Source organism: Canis lupus, chromosome 14, assembly GCF_003254725.2.
Source record: "Canis lupus dingo isolate Sandy chromosome 14, ASM325472v2, whole genome shotgun sequence".
Taxonomy (NCBI): Eukaryota; Metazoa; Chordata; class Mammalia; order Carnivora; family Canidae; genus Canis; species Canis lupus.
Genome location: NC_064256.1, coordinates 36,910,049 through 36,935,582, shown reverse-complemented (window position 1 = coordinate 36,935,582; position 25,534 = coordinate 36,910,049). Strand labels below are relative to the sequence as shown.

General features: G+C 39.1%; 1 protein-coding gene across 5 annotated transcripts in view; it reads left to right on the top strand.

The window, feature by feature from the left end:
* Positions 1–25,534, top strand: part of IGF2BP3 (insulin like growth factor 2 mRNA binding protein 3) — a 152,337-nt gene that overhangs the window by 52,397 nt on the left and 74,406 nt on the right. The gene's annotated exons all lie outside the window — the stretch shown is intronic.

The window sequence follows — 25,534 nt, the reverse complement described above, 5'->3', positions numbered from 1 at the left end:
TTGATAATAAATCTATAGAGTGTTTATTTTCAGAACAATATTACTGAGTTTAATCTTTGCTGGAGGAGTTGTTTCTTTGATATATGCTAAATATTTTCCAAGTTATATAATGTATAAAAAGTATATTTTTGTAGGTGGAAACAGTGGCTTTTAAGATTAAACCTAATGCATTTTCCTGTTTTAGATTAATACTCGTTTAGGAGATTCAGTAGTTTGGAGGATGGGCATCTAAATCAAGTGTTGTGGTAATTATAGTTACTGATTTGATTCCTCTATTTTATTGATTGATTGGTCAGTCCCCTATTTTAACATGGGCCATGTTAAACATGATTTTCTATTTGAGAACTAAATCTAGTATAATGTGGCTTTCAGTGAAATAGTCAAATTATAGGAGCCAATTTTAAGATTTTAAGTGAATTATAGGAATGCTAGCATATCAGCTACAGTGGCAGTTCTCTTTTAATTCATTCATAGTATCTCTTCAAATTCAGATTGCTTTGGCTTCTGAAGCATTTACTTTATTGTATTTTTGGTGGCTTCTCAAGTTTTTAGTTCACTTATTCTTTTTCATTCTGGATAAAATTTAATTTATGATAATAAACATTTATTTGCCATCTCCAGCTTTTTCTTAACTTTTATATTTCATTTTACCCTCCCCTCAATCCTTTCATGTATAGTGAAGTTGGAGACATTATCTCTATTTTCAAATGGGCAAATATGGGCACACAAGATTGAAAGAATTAAGCAAGAAATACTTAATTGTAAGATGCTTGGAGCTAGACTTTGGAACTCTTGACCTTTGACCTTAATTTAAAAAAATATTTGAAATACTGATTAAAAAATTACTGAGGGCTTATCAGGAGTAAAATGAGCTATTGGGATATTTCCTTTACATGAAGACTTGAATGAACACCATCTGTCACTTCCTTTTTGAGATGAGTCATTATGTATAATGTTTTATTTGTACACACTGAGTATGCTGGCTGTCTTGTGCCAAAGCCTTATAGACAGTGATAATTTTGGATTTAAAGGTCCAGATTGCTTTTATAATGGAGGGATTAAACTTTGACTCCACTCATTAGTCTTAGATTTACTGACAATGGAATGGAAACATTTGTACCTCCTTATTTGATGCTGTGAGGAAATAAACAGAAACATGGGTGAAATATTCTTATCTAAAAGAGATTTGACTGGATTCAATTTGTCTAATTTTGAATCACCAAAAATACAGAGGATAGAGGCACAACTTGAAGTGATGCTGTGAAGAAACAGCTAGTTGAGTCCAAAATATGAGACATCCCACAGGGCAAATGAAACTGTTGTAAGAGTCAAAAAATGGCCTTTTAAGGGAAAAGAACTGTTATGGAATAAGATTTAAAAGGATAACAAGTATATCCTACAGTAAGTTATTTGTGAGTCATGTAAATAGTCCTTTGAAGCAGCATGAAGTATCTAGAAAAGCCTGAGTTTTTTTTGTAGGTGGCTTTTGGGGTCAGACTTGGCATTGTATGCCAGCTCTACTACTTTCTAGTTGTGTGATCTCTGAGCAGGCTTTAAAATTTTTCTGGAAAAACTTTTTTCTTCTGAGCCTCATTTTCTCCATTTCTAACATGGTGATGATGATCACAGCCATCCCACTGGGTTACTGTGAACATTAATAGGATGATGTATGCTAAAGCCCTTAAACAGTGCTTGGTACATAGAAGCACACACTACATTTTAGCTAGGACATGAACCACAAATTCATCTCCTCTTGGCAACCTTAAGTTCTGGTACTTGTCTCCGTCAGATCCAACCTAGAGTCCAGAAAAGTTAGGTATTTCTCCAGGGGAAGTTGAGTGTAAAGGATTACATAGATGTTGGAGTACTGAAAGGACAGAAAGGGAATCCAGAGGTGGTGACTCCAGAGAATAGCTGCCACTCTGGAGTCCAGTGAAGAGGTTGAGATGATGAGCTCTTTAACACTTGAAGGGAGAGCCGTGAGTCGTTGAGACTCTGAGGGTTGTGGCTGGTGCTTGGGATGTGAGAGATACGGAAGGTGATGAGGCTGGTTCTAGGAGTGCCCGTGGCACAGCTAGAGACTGAAACATACTGCTGATTGGAACAGCTGATAGGGAACAGGGAAATAGCCTGTCCTGTCTCCTCATTCCTGCCTTCCAGTCTCTGAAACTAACGGAATTGTGGGCAAAAAGAGTAATAGAGAGTGCAGAGTCCTAGACTCAGCATTAAAAAGTTGAAAGGTAGATCTAGAACCTAGAGCTTAATATATTCACTCAGGTTTTTTTGATCATGACCTGAGTCTAAGGCAGATGCTTAACCGACCGAGCCACCCAGGTATCCCTTCAGTCAGAGTTCTAACCCAGAAGTGAGAATTCCTCCCCTGTTCTGCCAATACTTTTGTAAGCCATTTTCTGTGAGGCCGCTGGAGACGTGACCTGGGACCATGGCAGGAACACTGGATGTGATGCTCTTTGGCAAATTATCGGATCTGTAGCTGGATTGTTGGTTACTTCCTTCCACTATGATATTTTTTGTTTTATATTTGTATTCATGTATTGTTTATGTTTTCTTTATATTGCCATATACAGAATGATCAGAAGGGGATTCCTTTCAGGTTCTCTCTGTGGTATGTCATGTATGCTGGGTGTGCCAAGCAGGGGTTAAATGGTTTCTAGTCGTGTAGTTTTGGACAATGATAATGCACTTAGGGACACTGGAATGGCCACCTGTTTCACTACTTAAGTGTTTGTTTTTGGCAGATAAAAATATGAGGAAACCAACTTTTTGAAGGACCTGCTGCTAGGGAATTAGGTAATTTTGTTTTCCTCTCAGTATGTGGAATGTAGAAGGAGAATAGAAGAAATTATTGCTTTTCTACCTTCCATTCCCTTGCCTGAAATACTTGAAGAGCAGATCTTTGGTGTGACCAGAATGATAGAAGGACCACATCTATAAATAGTCCTGATGGCTAGCAGACCTGGGTCCTCAGACACCCTGAAGGAGGTGAACTATGTGTGCTAAGGATTTGAGGGGACACCTTCTTGGATAAACAACAGAGATGGGGGAGTGATAGAGTCCCAGAAGTACACTTCACTTTAAACACCTTTGATAACATGGTTTCTTCTTACTCAATGTCTTAGATGAGCTCCATTTCCTAAATTTAAGGAATGTCTTTCTTTATTTAACAAATAAATTGCCAAGGCCTTAGGAAAGGACTTGCCAAAGAGAGTTTTTCCTAATCTCATTGTCTTACTACTGCTCTCTAATCTAAATAAGCAGAATTCCTAATATACTCATAGAATGCCAAAAGGAGTACCTTCTCTGAAAGAAATGTAAGACTCATTAATTATGTAAATGAAATGTTGTAAAGGGTGAGTTAGGTTCTTATTTTGGGGTTGGACAATAACAGTAGGATGATGTTTCCCAGAATTCACTGTCTGGGAGGAATAGTCTAAGCTAGTCAGTCATCTTCAGCTGAGGTGTTCTATATGACAAGGCTCTGACATTGCCCATGACTGAAGCCACCATATTATTTTTTTTTAAGATTTTATTTATGAGAGAGTTGAGAGAGAGAAAGCGTGAGCACACAAGCTGGTGGGTGGGGTGTGGGTCAGAGGGAGAGGGACAAGCAGACTCTTGCTGAGCAGGGAGCCCAATGTGGGGCTCCGTCCCAGGACCCTGAGATCATGACCTGAGCTGAAGATAGATGTTTAACTGACTGAGCCACCCAGGTGCCCTGCCACTATGTTTTATAAGACAAAGATCTGAATATGCGGTCTGACAAATATTTAAGAGGATTGCATACTTTAATATCACAGTCTTGGTAGAAAATCCAGAATGTATATTGGCTTTACCTCAAGGATTGGGTATACAGTTTTTCTTGGACTTAACTGAGCTGGGAAAACAAGTCTCTTGGGAAGAAACTCTGGAGAGATTTCCACAGTGTTAAGATCTGTTTTTGCCATGTGTGTAGTCTGGTGTGATTGAGTAGAGGAAGCAGAAGCTGTATTATGGGCTAAATGTAGGAGGGTAAAGGGAGTTTCTTTCTCCCCCCCCAAGATTTTATTTATTTACTTAGCGAGAGAGAGCAAGCATGAGCAGGGGAGAGGGGCAGAGGGAGAAGTAGACTCCTCGTTGAGCAAGGAGCCTGACATAGAGCCTGATCCCAGAATGCCTGGACCATGACTTGAGGTGAAGGCAGACACTCAACCTACTGAGCTACCTAGGAGCCTCAGGGAGTTTCTTTATAACTAAAGCATTCTGCATTTGCATCCAGCCTTCTGACAAATAGAAGTTGGTTTCTGGTTCTTGACATGGAAAGCGAGTCACTAGTATACTAAAAATGAAAAAAAGCTCTAAGTTATAAAGTACAACATAAAGTACTGCTTGGTTTTCTTCTCAGAGCAGAGTTGCCTTAATGATTTTTTTTTCTTTTAAAGATTTATCCATTTTACAGAGAGAGCGAGAGAGAGTGCACATGTGCTCATGCACACAAGCAGACAAGTTAGGGGAAGGGCAGAGGGCAAGACTCTTCAAGTGGACTCCCCACTGAGCTTGGAGCCTGACCTGTGGCTCAGTCTCATGCCCCATGAGATCACAGTCTGAGCCAAAACCAAGATTCGGACTCAGCTGCTCCTTAATGATTTTTTTTAAAGGTCTTTAGGTGCTTCCAAATGTACTTGAAGGAAGTTTTGGAGGTATATCTTGTAGGAAATCTTAGGAGGCTCTTCTTTTGTGGGACCATAGTGCTGCCTTAACAGAACGCTGTATTTAGTGTTTGGCTAATTTGTTTTGAACCTAGCTCCTAGTAGTCTGCTTGAAGAAAGTTGACTTGTAGGATATAGGGAATGTTAGAATTTTTTTGGCTTCCTTCATGATTAAAAGAAATTTATTCCTTTGTAGTTTGGTGCTGGGGAGTGTTGTTAATGGTAAGACATAGTAGGGGGTGGTAACAGAACTTCTCTATAAATTACATTCGTGTTCGTTATGTCCACTGTCTGATAGAAGGGCTAAAGCTTTTGAGATGCCCCCATTTCAGACCACAATGAAAAACCTGTAATAAATAAGGTAGAAGCCTCAGAAAATGGGTATTTTGTGAGATGAGGTAAGTACTTACAATGGGGAAATTATCCAGATTGCACTTAGAAGAATGCTTAATGCAAGTTGTAGAGGCCAAAAATATCTTTTTTTTTTTAAAGATTTTATTTATTTATTCATGAGAGACAGAGAAAGAGGCAGAGACACAGGCAGAGGGAGCAGCAGGCTCCATGCAGGGAGCCCGATGTGGGACTATATCCTGGGACTCCAGGATCACGCCCTGGGCTGAAGGCGGCGCTAAACTGCTGAGCCACCCGGGCTGCCCGAGGTCAAAAATATCATTAATATTAGTCTCATAAAGTTGGTAACACCTCATGTCTGTTACTTTCTTTCCATATGGACTTTGAATATAATAAGAAGGATTGATTATAGGCTGTACTACTAGTAAGTAGAAATAGCAATATTATTATACTAGATTCTGGCAGAAGGGAAACCAAAGGAGTCTTTATTTAGAAAGAAATAAGGAGCTAAGCACGAATGTAGTGATGCCATGTTATCTAGTCTGGGAGGGGGAGAATGAAACTGTAGTGTACTTATCACAGTAGGTGAAGGAGAGCTCTCATAGTCTTGGATGATATGTGCTGAGAATTAGAAGACTGCCTTGGAGAGTTGGGGGGAGGTTGGATGACTTCCTAGTAAAGAGATTTAGGCCAGGGCCATGGAGTCAGTTAGGTGAAGTCCCTGGTGGATGTGTTCAGTGGCAGGAACTGTCACTTGTCTTCATCTGTCCAAGTGCTGATTACTCTTCAGTGCTCTGGTCAGATGCTGTTTGGCCCATGGTGAATACATGAATTAATGATGAACAGAAATTGGTTGAGACCAAACCATTTGAGTATAATTGACAGCGAAAAGCTAACAATATGAGGTACTCAATCAAACAGAAAAAGACATCTCTAGGCACCGTGGGGTTGACATGAACCATGAACTGAATGAGAAGTCACAGGAGGCATTGATGTTGAATATTTCAAATAATCCATTTAAAGGTTGGCTTTTATAGTAGATACCGTACAGTTGTAAATAAAGTTGTAGCAGATAAACAGTGTTTTTGGTAGGTGATTTTCTGACTTTTCAAAGGACACGGTGTGGCAGGAGCCTAGTGTATGAATATAAATGTAGGGCTGTTCAAAGCTAGCCTAGGACCTTGTCTGCAGGTTCCCTCTTTGGCCCCTGGAAGGGTTTTGTGGGACTCTTTGAAAATCACAATGATATCAGTGAATTTTAGTGTGAACAGTGGTTAGAGCTGGTGTTCTCTGCCAGATAATCTGAAGGACTGTAACAGGCAAATTGAGAAGACCATTGATATAGATAGGTGATCTTTCTTTACCAATGCCTTACTCTGAGCACTGGCCCATGAATAGCTGACACTTAGTGACTTATGTGTTAGGTGCTGAATTAACCCATTTTATCTTAACAACAGTCCCATGTCCCCACTTTACAGATGAGGCAACTGAGGTACAGAGAGGTGAAGTAACTTGCCCAGGGTCACACAACTGGAAAGTGGTAGAGTTTCTGTTCTTAATCAGGTTACTCAAATAGAAAACCTTCCCCAAAAGGTAAGTTTCTCTTTCTTATAATTATCATCATTTAATTACTTTCAACATGCCCCTAAAAGTTTGACAGAGAATCCAATAGAAAAAGGATTCTCCACAGATCTGGAGGAAATACATGATTATGAGTGATGAATGAGGTTGAACAGATATTTGGGTAAGTTTTGGTAAACCCTTCCTTGTAGAGTACTGTGGACAGTGTTGATCTTTATGCATCATTGCTCTGGGATGAGTCAACTTGGCCTCATTAGAAATGATTTGATGGAAGACGTACTGGGAAATGAATATCAGAGTTACCCTATTACCTGCATAGGAATGGTATATGAGGCAAGTATTTCTGGTCCCAAGCTACTACCTCCAGTGTCCTTGCACCATGATGCCTGGACCTATGTCCTGTGCTTCTGTAGTTTTTCTGAGATGGTTATCTCAAAGTTCTTCAGGTTCTTTATTTAAACCTTTTATTACAAAAAATAACATAAAAATAGGCTAATATAATGATACCCAGTTTCAACCATTATTAATATATGGTGAGCCAATCTTGTTTTGTTTATAGGTCTACTCTCTTACCTTTTTCCAGATTATTTTGAATCCTAGACATCCTGTCATTTTATTTAGTAAATAGCTGCAATATGTGTATCTCTAAAAGATACTGTCTCTGTATTCGTTTGCTAGGGCTGCTGTAACAAAATACCTCAGAGTGGCTTAAGCAACATACTTTTAAATCTCATAGTTCTGGAGGCTAGAAGTCTGCTAACAAGTTATTAACGCATTTGTATTCTTCTGAGGGCTGTGAGGGAAGCATCTGTTCAAGACTTTTTTTTTTTTTTTTTTTTTAAAGAAAAGAAAAGACTTTTCTGATAGTTTCCTGGCTTGTGGCAATGAAATGCCATTCTTAATGTGCTATTCTTGCTGTGTGTATGTCTGTGTCCAAATTTCTTCTTTTTATAAGGATACCAGTTCAGTCTTATTAGGATCCACCCTAATGACCCCCTCCCCCCCCCTTTTTTTTTGAGTAAGCTATATACCCAATGTGAGGTTTGAACTCAGGACCCTGAGATCAAAAGTCACACACTCTAAACACTCTACTGACTGAGGCATCTAGGTGCCCCTTAATGACCTCATTTTAACTTGATCTCTGTAAAGACCTGATCTCCAAATGTGGTTATAATCCGAGGTACTGGGAGTTAAGACTTCATCATATGAATTTTGAGGATTCCTATTTCAACCCATAACAGTCTCTTAAAAATTCACCACTGGGTGGCTTAGTTGGTTAAGTGTCTGACTCTTGATCTCAGCTTAGGTCTTTACTTCAGGATTGTGAGTTCAAGTCTTGCATTGGGCACCATCCTGGGTGTGGAGCCTACTTAAAAAAAATTCACGTAGTAAATTTATAGTAACTCTAATCATTTATATTTCCTTGATTACCTCAATGTATAAAAGGTTTTGTTAAAATTAGGAACTAAGCAAGATCTTTTTTAAGACATTTAGCCCTTTTTAACCCCCAGCCCTTTTTTTTTTGGTGCTGTGTATTTGTTGAAGTTGGTTTGTTCTGTAGAATGTTCAGCATTTTTATTTTGCTGAACTACATCCATCTGTGATTCCCTAACATGTTCCTGTGACCCTGTGGACTTGGATTAGATGTAAGTTCAGTGTTTTGTTTGCTTAGACAAAACAAAGTAATAAGTGGTTATGCATTCTTCCATTAGGAGGTACATAATGTCTATCTCTATGATGTGACGTGCCATTGATCATTGCAGGTTTGTAATTGTGTGGTCGTAGGATGGTAATATTTTAATTCTACAATTTCTTCATTTAGTAATTGGAATGCATTTGTAAACTTGTTCTTTTAAGTTATTTGATCACCCTGAGGTAAAATCTGCATAAGAGAGACAGGAAAAGTGCTTAATCTTTCATTTTCTACTTATAAATATGGGTACCTTGGCATCCTACAAGGATGACCACTGAGGGTCTTGTTTTTACCAATGAGTTTTTATTTGTGTAATTAGAAGTCATGGATTTAAACATATTTGGGTTTCAAAATTATTAGAATCATTCATATTAATAGTCAAATTATTCTAATCCTGAGAGACTTGTGAAAACTTCAAGACCGTGCCAGTGTCCTTTTGATGCTGTCTCAGCAGTTGAGATTTTGGGGTTCCAGAAGTCCCAGGTTCATCTTGTATGTTTTCTACTCCAAGGACTGGAATCAGCCCTTTCTCTCAGGAGCTTGGTTCCTTGGGAAATGGGGTTGAGAGATCACAGAATGATCATGCCCCTCTTGGGACCAATTCCATTGGCTTTTCTTTTCTTGGTTGTTCATTTTGTTTGCTACATTTATGTCCTCAGTTCCTCTCCCTAAAGATTTTAGTTACGGCCACTCTTCTGTGCCCTGGCCTGACATATGCTTTTCCATTCCTAAATGTGAACATTTCTCTCTATTTACTCTTTTGGTTTTTCTCTTAGAAATTCCACTTGTTGCTGCCTATTTTTTGCTTCTTGCTTAGAAACAAACGTTGCCTGGAATATTCTTTGAATTTACAGTGTCCAAAACAGAGTTTCTTTCTCTCTCAAATGGTTGCTTTCCCACAGAATTTTAATAATGCTTAGGTCAGGTGGGCTCGGCCTTGAGGTCACCCTTGATTCTCTCTCCTGTTTGCTTTTTGGCCGCAGGACACTTGTGCTGTCTCTCCCCCCTGAATCTCCCCCACTCTATGCTTCCTTTGGTGTGTTTTCCTATACCTTTGGCTACCACCCTGTAGAAGCTTCAGTCATACGTCAGCTGTTGTAAGCATCTTACCATGTGTAAAGGGAGAAAACAGAATGTAGGCACAACCACCTTCTGTGGGCTGATCGTGAGGGCTCCTGCTTTGTGTTCTCAAGCTTTAAAACTATCTTTAGAAGTGCCTGAGTACTAATTTTAGGATTCTGTGTTAGTGCCAAGTTGTGAAATTGCTCTTTCAGTTTCATCATCTGCAAATGAGTCTTGTAACTCTTCAGATGAAAACAATTGGTCTTTTCTGTTCAAGTTATATTAAACTACCAACAACCACAAACAGATCATTCATGGTGGTAAACAGGAAGGTCATGAAGAGTCTTTGGTTTCAGTATTATTCACTTGCAGTCCTTGGCAGATCCAAGAAGAAAAAATTAGTAAATAAATCTCTTTCATTTGTGTTTCAGGCAGAACTTTTTCTAGAGGATTCCAGTTGCTTCACAGTTCAGATAGGTGATTAGGAATAAGTGTGATCCTATAAATAAAGACTGAGAGGAAAAGAAGTTAACTACTTGGGGTGGGAAATGCAGCAATAGTTAGGTAGGCTTTAAAACTTTATGACCAAACCATCAAATAAGCAAAGTAACTTTTACAAAGCCTATTTAAAAACTAATCTTTTTTTTTTTTTTTTTGCATGGGATTGATGGATCTTTATGTTCTAAACTCTCAGAAGCTCTCAAAACACCATTGTTGTTTTCGGTGCCAGATGGTACTCTTAAGTGTGAGGTAAGAGGTTTGTTGCCTTGATTAAGAACATTGAGAGAGGGGATCTGTGTCATTATTACCTAGAACATTTCTTACACCAACTGCATGGTGTCTCTTCCAGTATCATTCTCCCAACTTTTTTTTTTTTTTTAATTTTATTTATGTATTCATGAGAGACACACAGAGAAGCAGAGACACAGGCAGAGGGAGAAGCAGGCTCCATGCAGGGAGTCCGATGTGGGACCTGATCCCGGGTCTCCAGGATCACACCCTGAGCTGAAGGCGGCGCTAAACTGCTGAGCCACCCGGGCTGCCCTCTCCCAACTTTTCAACACCAACAAAATGTCCTACAACTCAATTCAGTTCTGACACTGACTTTGGATTTAGTATCAGGGTCCAAATAAGGGCTCCATCTCTTAAGACTGTTCAGACCTCAGATGCCATGTGCAGTGGGATGCTTAGGCTACTCATACTTATGCCTGGGTGTGTATAAATTTGGAGAGTCCCACAGTGGCCTATACCTCCCCTCCCTTCTCCAGCCGATAATTCACTGGAATGGCTCACGGAACTTAAGAAAGCACTTTACTATTACCAATTTATTATTAAAGATACAGCTCAAGAACAGCTAAATAGAAGAAATGCACAGGGCAAGGTAAGTTGCAGAGTTTCCATGCCCTCTCCAGCTACACCATTCTCTCTACATCTCCATGTGTTCACCAATCCAGAAGCTCTCCGAACTCATTTCTTTTTGGGGTTTTATGAAGGCTTCATTACATAGGCACAATTGATTGAATCACTGGCCCTGGTGATTAATTCAATCTCCAGGGTTCCTCCTCTTCCCAGAGTTTGGGGGGGGTGGGGCTGTAAGTTCTAAACCTTTAATCATGCCTTGGTCTCTGGTGACCAGCCCCCATCCTGAAGCTATCAAGGAGCCCACCAAGAGTTGTCTCTTCAGAACAAAAGACATTCCTATCACCCTTAGCATTCAGGAAACTTGAAGGGTTTTGGGAGCTCTGTGTCAGGAACCAGGGACAAAGACCAAATACATATTTCTTATTATGCTGCAGGAGACTGTTGTATTTTTAGTGCCTGGCATCACTTGACACAAAACTTTTTGAAAGATGAATGGTAGACTAGTAAGTCTAATTATAACCATATACTTTATTCGAGAAGGGCATTCAGGTAATGCGAAAGGAAGCATTCAAAAAAAAAAAAAAAAAAAAGAAAGCATTCATAAACCAAATAGATTACCAGGTAGTGTGATTTGAAAAAAAGAGGTCATTTAACTTAAATACTTTGTCTAGAAGCTCAGATTGAGTGTATTTTAGGGATGAATATGGGAATATGGGACTCTTTTTTTTTTTTTTTTTTAAAGTAGGCTCCATGCCCAACATAGAGCTTGAACTCATGACCTTGTGATAAAGAGTTGCATGTTCTACTGACTGAGCCAGCCAAGTGCCCCTCATTTGGTAGGGAACCAAAATATGGATAAGTTACTGAGTCTGAGAAGACAAAGGAGGGAAATAGACCTAATTTTGAAAAAGAAAATTGATAAAGATTGGTGATCAGGAAAACTTAGAGTATATTCCGTTGGGTACAAATACATTATTAGACAAAAAAAATCACTCTTAACATCCTTGAAATAAATGAGTATTGAAATCCATTGAAGGTGGCATGTCATTCAGATAAACTTTCTTCCTAGAAAAGGAAATCTTTTAAGACTCAAGCAGGAGAGCATTTGACAAAGGCAGGGTGTAGGAGGTGGAAGAAGAGGTTAGTCTCACTGGCTTTTTTGATAATTCTGTCTTGTTCTTGACATCATCCTGCCAGCTCACTTGTTAATAATACAGGACTAAATTTGTTTGAAATTAATGTACACTAAAACCGACCTTTTTCTGGCATTACGGTTCTTTGAATTTTGACATGTATATATTTGTGTGATGCATTTGCAGTCAGGTTATAGTATCATTATGTCATGCCAGAAAGACACTCTAATGATACTTTTGTGTAGTCCTGTTCCCCTCACTTACCCCTAACAACTGATTGGTTGATTTATAATAGTAGGAAGCTGTATTATTTTATTTTATTTTATTTTATTTTATTTTATTTTATTTTATTTATTTATTTATTTAATTTTATTTAATTTTATTTAATTTTATTTAATTTTATTTTATTTTATTTTATTTTATTTTATTTTATTTTATTTATTTTTTATTTTTTATTTTATTTTATTTTTTTTTTATTTTTTTTTATGAAACAGAGAGAGAGAGGCAGAGACATAGGCAGAGGGAGAAGCAGGCTCCATGATGGGAGCCTGATGTGGGACTCGATCCCGGGTCTCCCAGGATCACGTCCTGGGCTAAAGGCAGGTACCAAACCGCTGAGCCACCCAGGGATCGCCACAACTCGCGATTTATGTGTCATATGATAAATATGTTTATAAGAAAGTGACAAACTCCAAAAGTGTTTGTGCCATTTTTGCTTTCCCACCAGTAATTTATGAGTGATCTAATTGGTCACCATTGTCACCAGCATTTGGTATTATCAATATTTTTTATGTTAGTTACTCTACTGTATGTGTAGTGGTATCTCATTTGGGCTTTATTTACGTTTCTCTGTTGGGTAATGATGTTGATCGTCTTTTTGTGTACCTAATTACCTTCTGCACATTCTCTTTGAAGTGTCTGGTTAGTCTTGTGCTATTTAATTGGGTTTTCTTACCATTGAGTTTTCAGAGCTCTTCATATATTATGGATACAAATCCTTAGTCAAGTATGTGATGTGCAGATATTTTCTCCTAGTAATTGTCTTTCCATTCTCTCGTGATTGTTTAATCAACAAAAGTTAAACATTTTAATTAAGTCAAATTTACTGATATCAGCATTCCCCTTTTATGGATAGTACTTTTGACATCTTTTCTAAAAACTCTTGGCCCAAATCTAGGTTTTGAAGGTTTTCTTCTGGGGTAAATTTTCAGTCTTAAGTTTTACGTTTACATTTATGATGCATTTTTTTTTTTTTATGATAGTCACAGAGAGAGAGAGAGAGAGAGGCAGAGACACAGGCAGAGGGAGAAGCAGGCTCCATGCACCGGGAGCCCCACGTGGGACTTGATCCCGGGTCTCCAGGATCGCACCCTGGGCCAAAGGCAGGCGCCAAACCGCTGCGCCACCCAGGGATCCCCTCTATGATGCATTTTTTGAGTTAACTTTGTTATAATGTATAAGGCTTAGGTTATAATATATGAGGTTATAATGTATAATATGACTTTTTAATAATATATGAGGTTATTTTTTTAACTTAAGTTTAAATTTTTTTTTTTTTTATTTGAGAGAGAGCGTGCATGCACAAGCAGAGGCAGAGGGAGAAGCAGATTCCCTACTGAGCAGGGAGCCCCACGTGGGGCTACATCCCAGGACTCAGAACATGACCTGAGCTGAAGGCAGACGCTTAACCCACTGAGCTACCCAGGCTCCCTGAGGCTTATTACTTCTTTTGTGTATTAGTTGTCAATTGATCCAACATGATGTGTTGAAAAGACTCTTCTTTCTCCATTGAATTGTCTTTTCATGTTTGTCACAAATTGGCATTTGTATGGGTCTATTTCTGGATCATATTTTGTTACATTCATTTATATGTCTATCCCTTTGCTAATACTATGTATTCATGGCTACTGTGGCTTTATATAGTATTAAAATTGGGTAGTGTTACTGCTTTAACTTTATTTTTTCAAAATTGTTGTGACTATGCTACTTTGCCTTTACATATGTGTTTTATTTATTTTTATTCTTTTAATTTAGATTTTTAAAATTTATTTATTTGAGTGTAAGAGCGAGAAAGTCTGCACAGGAGGAGTAGCAGGGGCTGTGAGGGGCAAGCGGATTCTGCACGGATGATGGAGACCAATGCAGGGCTTGATTTCAGGATCCAGAGATCACAACTAGAGCCCAAACCATGAGTCAGATGCTTAACTGACTGAGCCACCCAAGCACCCCTACATACATATTTTAGAACAAGGACATCTGTATATCTACACAAAAATCCTGCTGGGAGCAAATAAGTCCTGTGTGTTTTGTGAGTCTTACATATTTAAATTTGGGGGGGAGGTTGTACTGTTGTAAATGGTTTTTAACTTTAATTGTAATATACACAAAAAATTTTATATTGACCATTTTTAAGTATATAGTTCAGTAGGGTTAAGTATATTTACATTGTTGTGCAACTGATCTCCAGAGTTTTTTCATCTTGCAAAACTGAAAACTCTACCCATTAAACAACTCCCAATTTTCCCCTTCAATTACCCCTGGTAGCCACCTTTCTTTCTGTTTCTGTGACTTTGACTATGTTAGATACATGAGTGGAACCATACAGTATTTATCTTTTTTGTGACTGGCTTACTAAGCATGCCCTTCAGGGTTCATCCAGGTTGTAGAATGAGTCAGAATTTCCTTTTTCAAGTCTTAGAGAAAGACAAATACCATATGATTTCACTCATATGTGAAATTTAAGAAACAAAACAGGATGAACATAGGGGAAAGGAAAGAAAAATAAAAGATAAAAACAAAGAGGGAGGTAAACCATAAAAGACTCTTAACTATAGGAAACAAACTGAGGACTGCTGGAGGGGAGATGGGTGGGGGATGAGGCAACTGCATTATGGACATTAAGGAGGGCACATGATAGAATGAGCACTGGGCGTTACATGCAACTGATGAATCACCCCTGAAACAATACTACACTACCCCTGAAGTAATACTACACTATGTTAACTAACTAAAATTTAAATAAAATTTTGACAGAAAAAAATTTCCTTTTGAAGTCTAAATAACATTCTATTGTATGTATATACCACGTTTTATTTATTCATCTGTTGATGGATATTTGGGTTGCTTCCACTTTTTGGCTATTTTGAATAATGCTATGATGAAATGGGTATGCAAATACCTCTTTTGAGACCCTACTTTCGTTTTTTGGGGGGTGTGTGTATTCTTAAGTAGAATTGCTGAATGATAAGGCAGTTCTATTTTTTAATTTTTTGAGGAACTGCCATACTGTATTCCATAGCAGCTGCACCATTTTAGATTTCTACCAACATTGCTTAAGTGTCACACATCCTTGCCAATACTTGTTATTGATTTATTTAAAAAAAAAATGTTTCCCCCTTCAGTGGGATTTCCATTTTATTTATTTAGTTAGTCTCGACAGCCAGTGTAGGGCTAGAACTCACAACCCAAAGGTTGCATGCTCTACCAACTGAGCCAGCCAGGCACACCTAAATTTTACTGTTGTTGTTGTTGTTGTTTGTTTGTTTGTTTTTTAAGTTTTGGTTTCTATTTAGTTGTTTTTAATATGTAGAAATATGTTTAATTTGAAGGTATTGACCTTATATTTTGTAACACTGCTAAATTACTAGTTGTAAAAGTAGTTATTTTTTTTAGTAGATTGCTTTGGATTTTCTACTTAAACAGTCATGTCATTGCAAAACATATGTTTACACTGCTTTTCCAATCTTTATGCCTTTTATTTCCTTTTCATGCCTGTTACTTTGCCTAGGATGTTCAATGAAAGTAGGCATCTTTTGCTTTTTTTCTCGCTTTTTGGGAGAAAATAGTTTTTTACCATTAAGTTAAATGTTAGCTGCAGATGTTTTGTAGATGGTCTGTATCAGGTTGAAGATGTTTTCTTCTTTTTTTTTCTTCAAAGTATGTGTGTATGTACGTATGTATGTAATCTCTACACACAACATGGGGCTTGAGCTCGTGACCCTGAGGTTACAAGTTGCATGTTCTTCCAAATGACCTATCCAGGTGCCCCAAGGATATTTTCTTCTATTCCTAATTCTTTAAAAAAAAGATTTTATATTACTCATGAGAGAGAGAGAGAGAGAGAGAGGCAGAGACATAGGCAGGGGGAGAGGCAGGCTCCCTGTGGGCAGCCCGATGTGGAACTCAATCCTAGGACCACAGGATCATGCCCTGAGCCAAAGGCAGACACTCAACCCCTGAGCCACCCAGTTGCCCCTATTCCTAATTTGTTGACAATCTTCATAATAAATGAATGTTGGATTGTGTCAAATGCTTTTCTGTATAAATAGATTATATGGTTTTTTTAGGCTGTTCTTATGATGGATTCCACGGATTTTTAAATATTGAACCAATTTTGCATTCCTACTATAAACACTTTGTGGCAATTTATTTTATTTTATTTTTTATTTTATTTTATTTTTTTTGTTTTTTTGTTTTTTTGTTTTGCAATTTATTTTAATATTAGCTTGATTCAATTTGCTAACATTTTTTGATGATTTATTGTGTCTCTGTTCATGAGGGATATTGGTCTGGTTTTGTGTGTTTGTATTGTCTTTGGTTTTGTTTCTGGGATAATACAGCTCCAAAAATGTGTTGAGAAGTGTTTTAACAGTGCTTATGTTTTCTTCAAGAGATTGTGCTGAGTTGGCATTATTTCTCTAAATGTTTATAGCGTTTGCCAGTGAAATTACCTGGGCAAAGATACTTCTTTCTCAGAAAGTTTTTTCCTTTCTTTTTTTAAGGCTCAAATTCCTTTTTTTTTTTTTTTTTTTTTTTTTACTTTTTATTTTTTTAAGATTTATTAGAGCACACTAACCAGGGAGAATGGGAGGGAGAGGGAGAAACAGACTCTTCACTGAGCTGGGAGCCCTACATGGGGCTCCATCCTGGGATCATGACCTGAGCCAAAGACAGATGCTTAGCAGACTGAGCCACTCAGGTGCCCCTCAAATTCCATTTTTAATTCTTTTTAAAGATTTATTTATTCATGAGAGACGGGGGTGGGGGGTGGGGCAGACACAGGCAGAAGGAGAGGCAGGCTCCATGCAGGGAGCCTGACGTGGGACTCGATCCCAGATCCCCTGGTATTATGCCCGAAGCCAAAGGCAGACTCAACTGCTGAACCACTCAGGCGTTCTCCCCGCCCTTTTTTAAATTATTTATTCATGACACACACACACACACACACACACACACACACACACACACACAGACCTAGGCAGAGGGAGAATCAAGCTCCATGCAGGGAGCCCTATGTGGGACTGGATCCTGGGACTCCAGGATTATGCCCTGAGCCAAAGGCAGACACTCAACTGCTGAGCCACCCAGGCATCCCCCAAATTCCATTTTTAAAATAGTTTGTAGGACTTCTGTATTTCATCTTGGATAGTTTTGGTGATTTATAGTTTCTGAAGCATTAATTTATTTCATGCAAGGTGTTGCATAGAGAGGCATAAAGTTTTGTAGTATTCCTTGTTATCTTTTAAAGATTTATTTATTTATTTGAGAGAGAGCAGGGGGTGTGAGCAAGGGATGGAGGTAAGGGGTGATGGGTGGGAGGGGCAGAGGCAGAAGGAGAGGCAGAGAAACCTAGGTAGACTCTGTGCTTGGAGCCTGGCTGGAGGCTTGATCCCACAACCCTGAGATCATGACTTGAGTGGAAACCAAGAGTCAGACACCCAACAGACAGAGCCACCCAGATGCCCCTGCCTTGTTATCTTTTAAATATATGCAGGGTGTATAGTGCTCTCTCTCCTTTTATTCTGGGTATTGATAATTTTGTTTTATTATCCTGTTAGCCTTGTTTATCCATTTTGTTACCTTTCCCTTAAAGAACCAGCATTTGGTTTAATTGGTTGTTTTCTTTTCAATTTTATTTTTACTCTTCATTATTTTTAAAATTCTGCTTGTTCTGGGTTTTTGTGCTTCCTTTTCTAGTTTTTGAAAGGTGGAAGTTGTGGGTTATTAATCTGAGACCTTTCTGCTTTTCTTTTTTATTTTGTTTCTTAAGATTTATTTTAGAAAGAGTGAGTACACGGGGAGGGGCCAAGGGAGGAGGACAGAGAGAATCTCAAGCAGATGCTCTGCTGAGTGGAGAGCCAGATGCAAGACTTGAGATCCTGAGATCATGACCTGAGTTGAAATCAAGAGTCGGGAGATCCCTGGGTGGCGCAGCGGTTTGGCACCTGCCTTTGGCCCAGGGCGCGATCCTGGAGTCCTGCGATTGAATCCCACGTCGGGCTCCCGGTGCATGGAGCCTGCTTCTCCCTCTGCCTGTGTCTCTGCCTCTCTCTCTCTCTCTGTGTGACTATCATAAATAAATAAAATTAAAAAAAAAAAAAAAAAAGAAATCAAGAGTCGGACACTTAACTGATTGAGCAATCCAAGCCTCCACTTTCTCCTTTTCTAATACAAGCATGTGATGCTGTGAACTTCCCTATATACACTGAATCCCATAAATCTTAATCCCATAAAAATTAAATTTTTTTCTTTAGTTCAAAATATTTTCTAATTTTCCTTGAGACTTCCTCTTTGACTTGTGGTTTTTGTTGTTGCTTTTGCTATTTTTTTTGTGGTATGTGGTTAAAATTTACAAATGATTGGAGATTTACCTGTTATCTTTTTGTTATGGAGTTTTAGTTTAATTCCATTATGGCTAGTAAACATGTATGCTTGTACTTAAAATATGTTCATTTTTGTTTTATGTCTGTGTTTTAGGACAGATATAGTCTGCTTGGTGAGTATTTCATATTGTTGGGTAGGAAGTTATGTAAATGTGAAATAGTTCGTTGGTTGATGCTAATCTGTTTTGTATACTTAGTTATTTTTGGTGTCTCTTCCATCCATTCCTTTAAAAAAATTTTTTTTAGGATTTATTTATTTATGATAGACATAGAGAGGCAGAGACACAGGAGGAGGGAGAAGCAGGTTCCATTCCAGGAGCCCGACGCCTGTCTTGAACCCTGGACTCCAGAATCCCGCCCTGGGCCAAAGGCAGGTGCCAAACCGCTGAGCCACTCAGGGATCCCAATTCCATCCATTCCTAAAAGTGGAGTATTGAAATCTCTTAGCATAATCATGGATTTCTCTGTTTTTCTTATGTTCTGTCACCTTTTGATTCACATATATTGAAGCTCTGTCATTAGGTCTATATATATTTAGGTTTGCTATGTCTTCAAAGTGAATTGACCCTTTTATTGTGATGTGATGCTCTTTATCCCTGGTAACTTTCTTTGCTCTGAAGTCTACTTTGAGATTAAATACCACCCCAGCTTTCTTTCAAGCACTGTTTGATATATCTTATTTGTTCTTTTTTTAAAAAATATTTTATTTATTTATTCATAGAGATGGAGAGAGAGAGAGAGGGGCAGAGACACAGGCTGAGGGAAAAGTAAGGCACCATGCAGAGAGCCTAACGTGAGACTTGATTCAGGGTCTCCAGGATCACACCCTTGGCTGCAGGTGGCGCTAAACCACTGAGCCACCCGGGCTGCCCTCTTTACTGTATTCTTTAGAGGCTACCTGTAACATTACGGTTTTATTGAATTTCATACAGGTTTTGTAGGCTCATTAGTAGCATCCTCAGTTTCTGTCTATTAGATGCCAGCAGCTCCCCTGCCTTTCTACGTTGTGATCATCAAAAATATCAGCAGAGGATTAAATAGGTGATGGGGATTAAGGAGTGTATTTGTTGTGATGAGCATGGGTGTTGTATGAAAGTGTTGAAAAACTATATTATACACCTGAAAATAATATTACACTGTATGTTAACTAACTGGAATTTAAATAAAAATTTAAAGGGGTGCCTGGGTGGCTTAGTTTGTTAAGCATCTGTCTTCAGCTCAGGTCATGATCCCAGGGTTTTGGAATTGAAACCCATATCAGGCTCCCTGATCAGTGAGGAGTCTGCTTCTTCCTCTGCTCCTCCACCCTGTTCAAGTGCTCAATCTCTCTCTCTCTCCCTCCAATAAATAAAATTAAAAAAAAAAAAACTGAAAGATCTAAAAAATGTCAACAGACATTGTCAAATACTCTCTTGGGGACAACATAATCCCCAGCTGAGAACCACTACCCTATAAGTAATGTGTTATTTTACTCTGGGTGCTTTCAAGATTTTTTCATTGTCATTCATTTTAAACATTTCGTTTATAATGTGTCTGGAGATAAATTTCTTTGGGTTCATACTGTTTGGGATTGTGGAAGGAAAACAATCCAGTTTTCTCCCTGTGTAGTGAAAAACCCAATTCTTCCTTACTGTGTATTTTTTTTTTTGTATGTTTACTTTATTACATAGAAGACCTCACTTCTGACACTTCTCATTACCAGATATGTAATCATCCTTACAGCAAGCAATTCTCTGTGACACAGCTGGGTGTCCTACAATTTTAACTCCGTTCTAACATTGTCTACCTGGAGGTAGTATCAGATTCCACAGGTTAAGAGCCTGGTCCCACAAAACTGCTCGCTCTCCTGACCCCATCCCATCAGATAGCATTTGAAAGCCCAGGTTATCACCTGTGCTGCTGCTTTTTTTTTTTTCCGAAGGTTTATTTATTATTGGGGGGGTGGGGCAGAAGGAGAGAGAATCTCAAGTAGACTCCCTGCTGAGTGTGGAGCCTGACATGACTTGATCCCATGATCCTAACATCATGACCTGAGCTGAAATCAAGAGTCGGATACTTAACTGAGCGAGCCACTCAGGCACCCCATCACCTGTGTTTCTGACCAACTGGCTATAGGTAGGAGGTTCCAAAGACTCTCTCTTTGGGTTCAATTAGTTTGCCAGAGCAACTCACAGAACTCAGAGAAAGAAGCACTGAAGTGTTTGCTAGTTTATTAAAGAATATGGTAAAGGTTACAGATGAACAGCCAGATGAAGAGATGCATAGGGTGAGGTCTGGGAGCATCCCAAGTGCAGGAACTTCTGGCCTCATGGATTTGAGCGTATCACCTTCTTTAACATGGATGTATTTACCCGTTTGGAAGATCTCTGAATCCCCCCAAAACTTGAGAGGCTTCCTCATGTAGGTATGGCCAATTATTAACCCCATTTTTAACTTTTCTGCTTTCTCTGGGGGATGGGAATGGGGCTAACAATTCTAAGCTTCTTAGCGTGGTCTGCTGAGATGACCAGCTCCCATCCAGGAGCTCACCCAGAGTTGCCTCAGTAGAACAAAACATACTCCTAGTGGTCTAATCACTTAGAAATTTACAAGGGTTTTTGGAGCCTTGTGTGAACGATGGTGTCAAAGACAAAGTACTAAAACAAGAACTGCTCCTAGTATTCTTATTTTTTAGGAAATGACAAGGGTTTTAGGGCTCTGTACCGGGAAGGGAATGGAGGGCAGAGACCAATATATATTTTCCATTGGCTCACAGGGGTTCACTGAACTTTTCAGATCTGTAGGTTTATATCTTTGCCAAATTTGGAAAATCTTCAGCCATCATTTATTCAAATATATTTTCAGCAAATACTTTTCTCTCTGAGTCTTTCTGGTATACCAATAATTTGAAAGTGAGGCCTTCTGGTATTTTCCCACAGGTCTCCGGGCCTCTGTTCATTGTGTTGAAGCTTTTATCTCTCATTTGTTCAGACTGACTAATTTCTATTCATTTGTCTTCATGAGCAGTGACAATTTTCTGTTTCTACGTGTCTGTTGAATCCGTTCAATGAGTTTATTTTGGTTATTGTATTTAGGTTCTAAATTTTTATTTGGATTTCCATATTTTTGGACATTTTCTTTTCTTTTCTTTTTTTTTTGAAGATTTTATTTCTTTAAAAAAGAGAGAGGGAGGGAGGGAAGCATAAGCAGGGAAAGCTGCAAAGGGAGAGGGAGAAGCAGGTTCCGTGCTGAGCAAGGAGCCTGATGCGGGGCTGGATCCCAGGACCCTGAGATCATGACCTGAGCCAAAGGCAGATACTTAACTGACTGAGCTACCAGGCTCTCCTTTTGGACATTTTCTATCTTTCCTTTTCAAGAGTGCTCACAGTTTGTGGAACATTTTTATAATAGTTTATTTTTAATCATAAAATTTTTTAAAAAATTTATTTGAGAGAGCATGAGCAGAGAGAGGGGCAGAGGGAGAAGCAAACTCCCCGCTGAGCAGGGAGCCTGATGTGGGTTTTGATCCCAGGACCCTGGGATCATGAACTGAGCCAAAGGCAGACACTTAGCTGACTGAGCCACCCAGGTGCTGCTATAATAGTTTCTTTAAATTCAGATAATTTTTTTTAAAGATTTTATTTATTTGACAGAGAGAGAGAGGAAAATAGGTGCAGAGGGAGAGAGACAGAGAAGCAGAACAGACTCCCTGCTGAACAGGAAACCCAACATGGGGCTTGATCCTAGGACTCTGGGGTTATGACTGGAGTTGAAGGCAGACACTTAACCAACTGAGCCACCCACATGCCCCTAAAATCAGATAATTTCAACCTCTGTGGGATTTTTGGCATTTACATTTCATTGCCCTTTCCCATGTGAATTGAGATTTTTCTGCTTTATATGCTGAGTAGTTTTGAGTTGTATCTTAGACATCTTGAATACAGTATTTACTGAGTTTTGTTTAGATCCTATGGAGAATGTTAATAATTTAATTTTAGGATGCAGTTGACCCAGTTGCCTTCAGGCTGAAAGTTGCAAATAGCCTTCTGTGGATTATGGTTCCAGTTTCATTTCTATTTTTGAAATCTTTGAAGTCCTCTTTTGGATCAGTCTCATGTGTGCAGCACCCAGTAGTGGCTAGTTTGGGACCCACGTGGTGATCTTTCCTGGGTCTCAGCTCTAAAAATCTGTTCAGGCTCAGATCCAAGCATGCATATGTTGAGATTAAAGCCAGGAGTTCCTAAACAACTTCATGTATTTGCTTTTCTGAGCTCCTCCCTTTCCATGATCTGATTAGTAGTTTCTTATTTCTAAGGACTTCTTTTTACAGTTCTTTAGCCAGAAAAGCTAGGACCTTAGTTTTGCACTTGTTGTAACTATGTCTGGGGCTTCATGGCAGGAAGACAGAAGGAAAAAGCAGTGGGATTCAACCCATCCCTTTGGAACTGTAGCTCTTTCCCTCCAGGCTTCTGGTTACTGACTTGCTGTTCCTCCAGCTAGAGCTACAGGATTTCTCTTAGGGTTCTGTCTTTGCATTCAAAAACAGTGTCCAAGTTTTGAACTGTCCTGAGTCCAGGCTGCAGCATAGCAGAGGGAAAAAGGAGGAGTGATAAATCACCTCGGGTACAGTGTTGCTTCACATTGTCTTATCCATCTGCTGTCATTTACTTTTCAGTCTTCAGATAGTTACTACTTAAAATTCTGTCCAGCTTTTAGTACTGCATTTCATGAGAGAAACAGAGTAGAATATACCCATTCAATTTTACCTGGATCTACTGAAGTTTATTTTGTTATTTTAAAATTATTTCTAAAGATTTTATTTATTTGAAAGCAAGTGTGAGAGAGAGAGCAAGATCACGAGCAGGGGGGGATGGTCAAAAGGAGAGGCCAACTCCCCACTGAGCTGGTATCCCTACATGGGGCTCCATCCCAGGACCCTGGGATCATGACCTGAGCCAAAGGCAGATGCTTAACCGACTGAGACCCCCCAGTCAACCCATGGATCCACTAAGGTTTAAATCATGACTTTGAACATAGTATTTTTTTCCTTTTGAATTCTAAAAGTGGTGAGTTGAATCACTTTTTTTTTTTTTTTTAAGATTTTATTTATTCACGAGAGACACAGAGAGAGGGGCAGAGACAGAAGCAGAGGGAGAAGCAGGCTCCATGCAGGGAGCCTAATGCGGGACTTGATCCTGGACCCCGAGATCATGCCCTGAGCTGAAGGTAGACACTCAGCTGCTAAGCCACCCAGGTGTCCTGAATCACTTATTTCTTAAAAAGTAGAATAACTACTGATATACTTAAGACCAGGGTAGCCCTTGATTGAATTGAATTAAAACTGAGCAAAACCTTAGCTATCATTTAAAAAAAGAAACGTATTTAAACTGTCCATACAATCTGATACTAGAGATGCGTGTGTAATGCTAAAAGATACCATTTCAAAATTAAGTGCATAAAAACCTTCCCTTGTTCTTTTCCTGTTGCTTCCTACCTCTGATGTGAATGAACGAAACATTGATAGTTAACGTGGAGGCGGGGGAGAGGGGCCCAGGCAGGGGTTTAGAACAGTAAACCAATTGGGAATGGCAGGGCACTCTTAATCCTGATTCTAAGTTTAGCATCAGCAACCAGAAAGGCAAGGTTGCTTCAGTACTCAGGGTATTTCCCTCCTCCGTGTTTTGGCTTGACTAACTTTGTTGTAACCAAAACACAATCATATTTAGAATTTCTACCCATGTGGGGATGAGAAAGACTAATATTCTGTGGTCTTTCATGGATGGTTCGTATATATGCAATGGCTTCTTTTCAGGATTCCTCAGGTATTGGTTCTTATCTGGTGAACAGAAGGTGGTGTTTAGTAAGCCCTGGTTGAGCTGAGAATGTGGTGATTTCTGGAACATAATCATAAGCCAAATATAGATCTCTGTGTTTACTTCGGTAGGTTCTTTCTCACTCTGATATTGTTTTATAACTGTCCTCTCTATACAAGTATCTATAAATTAGTTGGATTGATGGTGATGAATTGCTATTTCAGACTTCTTTTTCTTATTCTTTTTAAAAGATTATTTGGAAGAGGGGCAAAGGGAGAAGGAGAGAATCTCAAGCAGCCTCCCCATTGAACATGGAGCCTGATGCAGGGCTTGATCCAACAACCCTGAGATCATGACCTGAGACAAAATCAAGAGTTGCTCACTCAACCGACTGAGCCACTCAGGGGCTGCCACCGCCGCCACCTCCTTTGTTTTTACACTTTCTATCACATTCCTAGCTATAACTCTTTTTTTTTTTTTAAGATTTTATTTATTTGAGAGAGAGAGTGAATAAAAGAAAGAAAGCACGAGAGAAGCGAGGGTCAGAGGAAGAAGCAGATTTCCCCACTGAGTCGAGAGCCTGATGCAGGACTCAATCCTGGGACTTCAGGATCATGACCTGAGCCAAAGGCAGACACTTAACTGACTGAGCCACCCAGGGGCCCCTCCCTCTTTCTTTACCACTAAGTTTAAGGTCAACTTAGCATTCATGTAGAGAGCCCAGATCATGGCCAGGGCAGTACGCTAGTCATTTTAGATGGAATGAGAAATGGAGAAACTTGACAAGGTCTTGAACTAAGTTTGGCTAAATGGAATTCAAACCAGGCAGTTGGACTGGAAAGCCATCTTTCTTAGCCAGTGCTCTATATAAACGATGTAGTTCTGTAATCTCCTATGTAAACATAAGAGTGTCCTTTAATATCCCTTGCAAGTCTCCTTAGGACTTTGAACACCAACTTCATTAGTATGTTTTTATTTATTTTTTTTATTTAATTTTTTTTAGAAAGAATCTTTTTTTAATTATATTTTTAAAGATTTTATTTATTTATTCATGAGAGACACACACACACACACACACAGAGGCAGAGACATAGGCAGAGGGAGAAGCAGGCTCCATGCAGGGAGCCCGACGTGGGACCTGATCCTGGGTCTCCAGGATCACATCCTAGGCCCAAGGCAGCGCTAAACCACT